The 7,240-nt window shown below is 45.2% G+C and overlaps 1 long non-coding RNA gene across 1 annotated transcript in view; it reads left to right on the top strand.

The window, feature by feature from the left end:
* Positions 1–22: 22 nt before the first annotated feature.
* Positions 23–7,240, top strand: part of LOC103886716 — an 8,296-nt gene continuing 1,078 nt past the window's right edge. Inside the window, exons 1-2 of the long non-coding RNA XR_004181349.1 lie at positions 23–631; positions 6,359–6,582. This is a non-coding gene — a long non-coding RNA (uncharacterized LOC103886716). The remainder of the gene's footprint in view (positions 632–6,358; positions 6,583–7,240) is intronic.

Raw genomic sequence — 7,240 nt, 5'->3', positions numbered from 1 at the left:
GGGGGGGGGCGGCTGTGGGCGTTGCAGATAAGGACCCTCCCTTTAGGGAGTTTAAAGCAGTACGGTGGCTCACGCTTGGAATCTCGGCACTTAGGGAGATAGAGGAAAGAGGATTGCTTGAGCCCAGGAGTTCAAGACCTGTCTGGGCAACATAGTGAGCCCCTGTTCTCCACAAAGAGGGGAAAAAAAGAAAAGACAAAAAAATAAAGTGGTATGGAGCCAAGATACTCTCAGAATCCTCTTTCCAATTATGGAAAGCGAGGAAAATATTTGCTTTAAGGGCATTATGAGAAAAACAGTAGTGATACTTAGATTTACATACTGGGTTTATCTTGGGGGTTTGGAGATTTTGAAACAGGAAGATTTCCATAGGGAAAAGATGTTTTTTAATTGCTGTCATAATGTGATTTCTCTCTAAGGGGAACAAACATGTATCCTGGATGAAAATAAACCAAGTCTATTGAAATTGCAACCCAAGACATTCAGAAGAGACAAGGCTACAGTGAATCTGGAAAGTTTGCACGTGTTTGGATGTACTGATTGCCTTAACTGGCAGCCCTTTGCACTGCCAGCTTCTCCCTCAATTACATGAGGAACCACGAGGGGGCAATGTCTTCCCGAGCAATAATAGGTGAGTGGTGGTCTTAGGACCCCGTGGTGGCCCATGATGCTAGCACTGTGTCTTTGGCCATTCTTGCCTGTTATGGAGCGTAGTCCACAGAAGGGCATGGTCTTCTTGGAGCCTGGCATGGGCCCAACAAAAATGACAATGTAGTCAATAGTTCCACTCAGACTTCACTTGGGAGCAGGTGGACTACGTTGTGTGATATCAGGATGCCTGGAGAACCTCTCCTATCCCCACCCAGGGAAGCATGGCTTAATTCCAAATAAAGAATCTGGTTCCTTTGTCTTTAAGCCAAGCCAGGACTTTGTCTATTGTTAAAAGTCAAAAATCTCTGGGATAAGAAACAAAAATAAGTTCCAGCCGGGGCACGGTGGCTCATGCCTGTAATCCCAGCACTTTGGGAGGCCGAGGTGGGCCGAACACATGAGGTCAGGAGTTCGAGACCAGCCTGGCTAACATGATGAAACCCCGGTTCTACTAAAAATACAAAAAAATTAGCTGGGTGTGGTGGCACACGCCTATAATAGCAGCTACTCGGGAGGCTGAGGCGGGAGAATTGCTTGAACCTGGGAGGCAGAGGTTGCAGTGAGCCAAGATTGCGCCATTGCACTCCAGCTTGGGCAACAAGAGTGAAACTGTCACAAAAAAACAAAAATAAGTTCCAGGAGAGGATCCTTGTCTGGCTTATTCACTGTTATATTCCCAGCATCTAGACAGTGCCCAACACATAGGAGGCACTCAGTTATTTTTTAATAAATGAGCATTTTAAGTCTGATGGGTTACTGATTCTTAGGCCTGAATGTTATCACTGGATTTTTCCAAGATCCAGCAGGAAGGACTAAATCAGTGGAGATGTCTTAAAACAGGTAGTCACAGCAATGGCATTAGGCAGGGTCTTGGCAGTGTTTTTTTTTGTTTGTTTTTTTGTTTTTTTTTCTGAGAGTCTCACTCTGTTGCCCAGGCAACATTGTTTAAGAAAATGTCTCACCCAGGTGAGAATTGTTCAAGCAATTCTCCTGCCTCCGCCTCCCCAGTAGCTGGGACTACAGGTGCACACAACCACACCTGGCTAATGTTTTTGTATTTTTAGTAGAGGTAGGGTTTCCCCATGTTGGCCAGGCTGGTTGGTACTGAACTCCCAAACTCAGGTGATCCACCCGCCTCAGCCTCCCAAAATGCCGAGATTACAGACATGAGCCACCGGCCTAGCAGTGGTCTTTAGTCATGATTTTGCAGGGAGAACCCTAGATAGAGACCTTGTGCAGAATGAAACAACTGATAAGGTTTCAAATAGTAAAAGATAAAATCCCACCATTGAGGCCAGGTGCAGTGAGTCATGCCTGTAATCCTAGCACTTTGGGAGGCCGAGGTGGGCGGATCAGCTGAGGTCAGGAGTCTGAGATCAGCCTGGCCAACATGGTGAAACCCCATTTTTGAAAATACAAAAATTAGCCAGGCCTGGTGGTGGGTGCCTGTAGTCCCAGCTATTCAGGAGGCTGAGGCAGGAGAATCGCTGGAACCCAAGAGGCAGAGATTGCGGTGAGCCAACAAACATCACACCACTGCACTCCAGCCTGGGCGACAGAGCAAAACTCCCGTCTCAAAAAAATTTAAAAAAAAATCACACCATTGATTTTGACATATCAGACAATAAAATCGACACTGATGCAGGAATGGCTATACTATATAGTCAGTGGTGAGAGTGACATTCAGGGTGTTTTCAGAAAAACATATGGGGTTGGGATAATATGTCAGGAAGAGAGATTCCTGCTTTTTGTCCTTTCCATGAAGAATAGAGTTATTTGAAAGAGCAATAATGTATTACCAATAAAACTCAAGGAAAATCTGTAAACAGACTTTCGCTATTTGTAAAACTTGGTGATTGAAGGCAAAGAGTTTGGGGGAGGAAAATGTAGCTTCAATCAGGGTATAAATGATAATTACAACTTGCTTATGACTTTAAAAAAAGATTCCAAAGTAAGATCTCCTCAGTAGCAATAGTTCCCAGGCATCCTGAGAATTATAAGACAACAAAGAGTTTGTTTTTTTTTTTTTGAGACGGAATTTCGCTCTAACCAAGGGATTTTATATCCTGTAATAGTTGTGCTGAAGACCAGAAAAGTCCGCTTTCTCCCCAGCCTAACACTCTACCTACCGTATTGCCTGACCTTCGAGATTACCTTGAAAGGGTAATATTGTACACACACCTGTAGTTTTTTATTACTCACTGCTAGAGAAACAGCATTTCTAGGCTTGCCTTAAGAAATCCAAACCTATAATTATGTCTTAAATGTTTGCCTTTGGGAACTGCAGACATTAAAGGTCTATTTTGAGGCGATTTGCATGGCATGAGCTTTGTACCTATGTTAGCTTTGCAGCAGAAAGCTGCAGTATCTACCACGTGTGTTGTGATTGTCTCTTAACCCTTCGGCTCAGCCAAAGAAGTTCTTGAGGCCAGAGGGGCTGTATTTTATTGGTTTTTGTCATCCTTGACACCTCTCTCTCCCTCACCCGGTGCATGCATACTCACCTCCAGCTCCTCTCCATCTTCCCCTGATTTTTTTATTTATTAATTTATCATTGTGGCAAAAGACACATAACATGAAATTTACCTTCTTCACCACTTTGGGTTTTTTGGTTTTTTTGTTTTGTTTTGTTTTTTTGACATGGAGTCTCACTCTGTTGCCCAGGCTGGAGTGCAATGGTGCCATCTCGGCTCACCACAACCTCCACCTCCCAGGTTCAAGACATTCCCCTGCTTCAGCCTCTTGAGTAGCTGGGACTACAGGCGTGTGCCACCATGTCTGGCTAATTTTTGTATTTTTAGTAGAGATGAGGTTTCACTATGTTAGCCAGGCTGGGTTGGTTTTTTTTTTTTTTTTTTTTTAGAGATGGGTTTCACTGTGTTGCCCAGGCTGGTCTCAGACTCCTGGGTTCAAATGATCCTCCCACCTCAGCCTCCCAAAGTGCTGAGATTACAGGTATGAGCCACTGCACCCAGCCTACTTGTTTGTTTTGCCAGATTTCGTTCTGTTGCCCAGGCTGGAGTATAGTAGCATGATCATAACTCACTGCAGCCTCGAACTCCTGGGCCCAAGCAATCTTCCTGTCTCAGCTTCCTGAGCAGCTGGGACTGCAGACTCTTGCCACCACACCCAGCTAATTTTTAAATTTTTTTCCCAGGCTGGTCTCAAATTCCTGCCTTCAGGGAATCCTCCTGCCTCAGCCTCCCAAAGTGCTGAGATTATAGGCATAAACTGTTTCACCTAAGCCTTCCATTTGAACCATTTTTAAGTGTAGTGTTAAGTATATTCACATGGTTGTGCAACAGCTCCCTGATTTTCAGCTCTTAAAGAATCTGAGGTTCACTGGTTTCCCTCTGACCATGATCAGAGGCCCACATGGAGGAGAATCCAGGTGTTTGGCTTACGGCCCCAGCTGAGCTCTGCAGACAACCAGTATCAATTTGCCAGCCCTCTGAGTGAACTATCTTGAGAGTGGTTGCTCCAGCCCTAGTTGAGCTGCTGCAGCTGATACCATCTGGAACAGAGATGAGCTTTCTGCAGCAAACCCTGCCCAAATTGCAAAATTGTTAGCAAAAAAAAAAAAAAGTGAATGTTGTTGTTTTAAGTCACTATATTTCAGTGTGGTTTGTAATACAGCAATATATAACTGAAACATAATTACATACCTAGAAGTGGGGTAATAGAAATCAACAGGGTGATGCCTACTGTAATAGAAACCTAAAACACATGGCAGGGGCTTTGGGATCAGGTGGAGGACGGAAGGTGGAAGAACCTTGAGGAGTCTGTTATTGAAGAACACTATTAAAGAACAGTGAGCAGGGCTGGGCCTCGTGGCTCACGCCTATAATCCCAGCACTTTGGGAGGAGGTCAGGAATTCGAGACCAGCCTGGTCAACACGGTGAAACCCTGTCTCTACTAAAAATAGAAAAATTAGCCGGGCGTAGTGATGCGTGCCTGTAATCCTAGCTACTGGGGAGGCTGAGGCAGGAGAACTGCTTGAACCCAGGAGGTGGAGGTTGCAGTGAGCTGAGATCCACCACTGCACTCCAGCCTGGGCGACAGAGAGAGACTCAGTCTCAAAATAAATAAAATAAAATAAAACATAAAATAAAAAATAAAGAACATTGAGGATACTGTTATTGCAGGCTGGAGAAAGGGGGATTGATGTAGGTATTGGAAGAACAATTAGCTACACTAGTCTGCAGTTATGTGAAACCTAGAGAAGATACCTAGTGAACATGTGGATCTGGTTATGGAGATTGCCAGATAGAATGGTAAAAGGGCGGAATGGTTCCTTTTGCATGCCTATGATATAGTACCAGAGAAGTGCAGTGAGCTAAAAAAGAAACTGTTCCATTTTTCATCAGGATTTAGAAGAAGCAATAAAGAAACCAGGACTTGCAGGATTTGAAATAAAACTACTTTTCATTCCTAGTTCTCCAGAGGACAAAACTCTCAAAATAAGAAATGGCCTAGGAGCAAAAGTCAAATCCCAGGTACTATCAGGAAAACATAGTCATAAGTAAAGTTCAAGACAAGGACAGGTGCAGCAGCTCACAACTGCAATCCTAGTGCTTTGGGAAGCCAAGGTGGGAGGATTACTTGAGGCCAAGAGTTTGAGATCAACTTGGGCAACACAGCAAGACTCCAAGACTCCTTCTCTGCAAAAGAAAGAAAAAAAAAAGAAAAAAAACAATTTTGAGACATAATCTCGTTCTGTCACCTGGCTGGAGTGCAGTGGCATGATCATGGCTTACTAAAACCTCTGTCTCCTGGGTTCAAGCCATTCTCATGCCTCAGCCTCCCAGGTAGCTGGGATTACAGGTACGCACCACCACACTCAGCTAATTTTTGTATTTTTAGTAAAGGCGGGGTTTCACCATGTTGGCCAGGCTGGTCTTGAACTCCTGGCCTTAAGTGATCTGCCACCACGCCCGGCCTCTGCAAAAAATTTAAAAATTAGCTGAACATAGTGGCACATGCCTGTAATCCCAGCTATTTCAGAGGTTGAGGCAGGAAGATCACTTGAGCCCAGGAGTTTGAGGTTACAGTGAATTATGATCATGCCACTGCACTACAGCCTGGGCAACAGAGTAAGAATCTGACTTAAAAAAAAAAAAAAAAGATGGCCGGTCGTGGTGGCTCACGCCTGTAATCCCAGCACTTTGGGAGGCCGAGGCGGGCAGATCACAAAGTCAGTACATCAAGACCATCCTGGCTAACACGGTGAAACCCCGTCTTTACTAAAAAAAATACAAAAGAAGAAATTAGCCGGACGTGGTGGTGGGCGCCTATAGTCCCAGCTACTCAGGAGGCTGAGGCAGGAGAATGGCATGAACCTGGGAGGCAGAGCTTGCAGTGAGCCGAGATCGCACCACTGCACTCCATACTGGGAGACAGAGCAAGACTCCGTCTCAAAAAAAAATAATTAATTAATTAATTTTTAAAAAGATAAGGATGTAGCTAGAAGACACTGGGTAGGCAGCCTCTACAATGGGCCCCAATGATCCCTACCTCCTGGTATTGAAACCCTCCGTATTCCCTTCCTTAGTGTGGGCTGGACTTTGCAACTTGCTCTTAAGGAATACAGCATGGCAAAAGTGTTGGATAGCATCTCTAACATTAGATTTTTAAAAAGACTATGGCTCATGTCTTACATGCCCTCTCTTGCTTTCTCACTTGCTGCCTTTGACCTGCTGTATGGAGACACTCATGTGGCAAGGAAGGAAGGCCTCCAGCCAAGAGCCACCAGGGAATGGGCTTTCAGTCCAACAACCAGCAAGGAGCTGAATCCAGCCCACTACTGCATGAGTAGACCTGGAAATAGATCTTCCCTAAGTGGAGCCTTCAGATGAAACCTATTATGGACTGAATGCTAGTGTCCCTCTGAAATTCACACAAAATCCTAACCTCCGTTGTGATGGTATTAGGTAAGGCATTTGGGAGATAATTAGGTTTAGATGAGGTAACAAGGGTGGGGCCCCCATAATGGGGTTGGTGCCCTAGAGAGGGGAAGCCAGCTGGGCTTATGGGTTGGGTGGGGACTGGGAGAACTTTTCTGTCTAGCTGAAGGATTGTAAACACGCCAATCAGCACTGTGAATAGCTAAAGGTTTGTAAACGCACCAATCAGCACTCTGTAAAAACGGACCAATCAGCAGGACATGGGTGGGGCCAATAAGGGAATAAAAGCTGGCCACCCCAGCCAGCAGCGGCAACCCGTTTGGGTCCTCTTCTACAGTGTAGAAGGTTTGTTCTTTCGCTCTTCACAATAAATCTTGCTGCTGCTCACTCTGGGTCTACACTACCTTTATGAACTGTAACATTCACTGCCAAGGTCTGCGGCTTCGCTCCTGAAGTCAGCAAGGCCAAGGCCACGAACCCACCGGGAGGAACAAACAACTCTGAACGTGCCACCTTTAAGAGCTGTAACACTGTGAAAGTCTGCGGCTTCACTCCTGAAGTCAGCAAGACCAGGAACCCACCAGAAGGAACAAGCTCCAGTACATCTGAACATCTGAAGAAACAAACTCTGAACACACCGTCTTTAAAAACTGTAACACTCACCCTGAGGGTCCGCAGCTTCATT

Source organism: Papio anubis, unplaced genomic scaffold (genome assembly GCF_008728515.1).
Source record: "Papio anubis isolate 15944 unplaced genomic scaffold, Panubis1.0 scaffold1900, whole genome shotgun sequence".
Taxonomy (NCBI): Eukaryota; Metazoa; Chordata; class Mammalia; order Primates; family Cercopithecidae; genus Papio; species Papio anubis.
The sequence above is the reverse complement of the archived record's forward strand: the minus strand, read 5'-3'. Positions and strand labels throughout refer to the sequence as shown.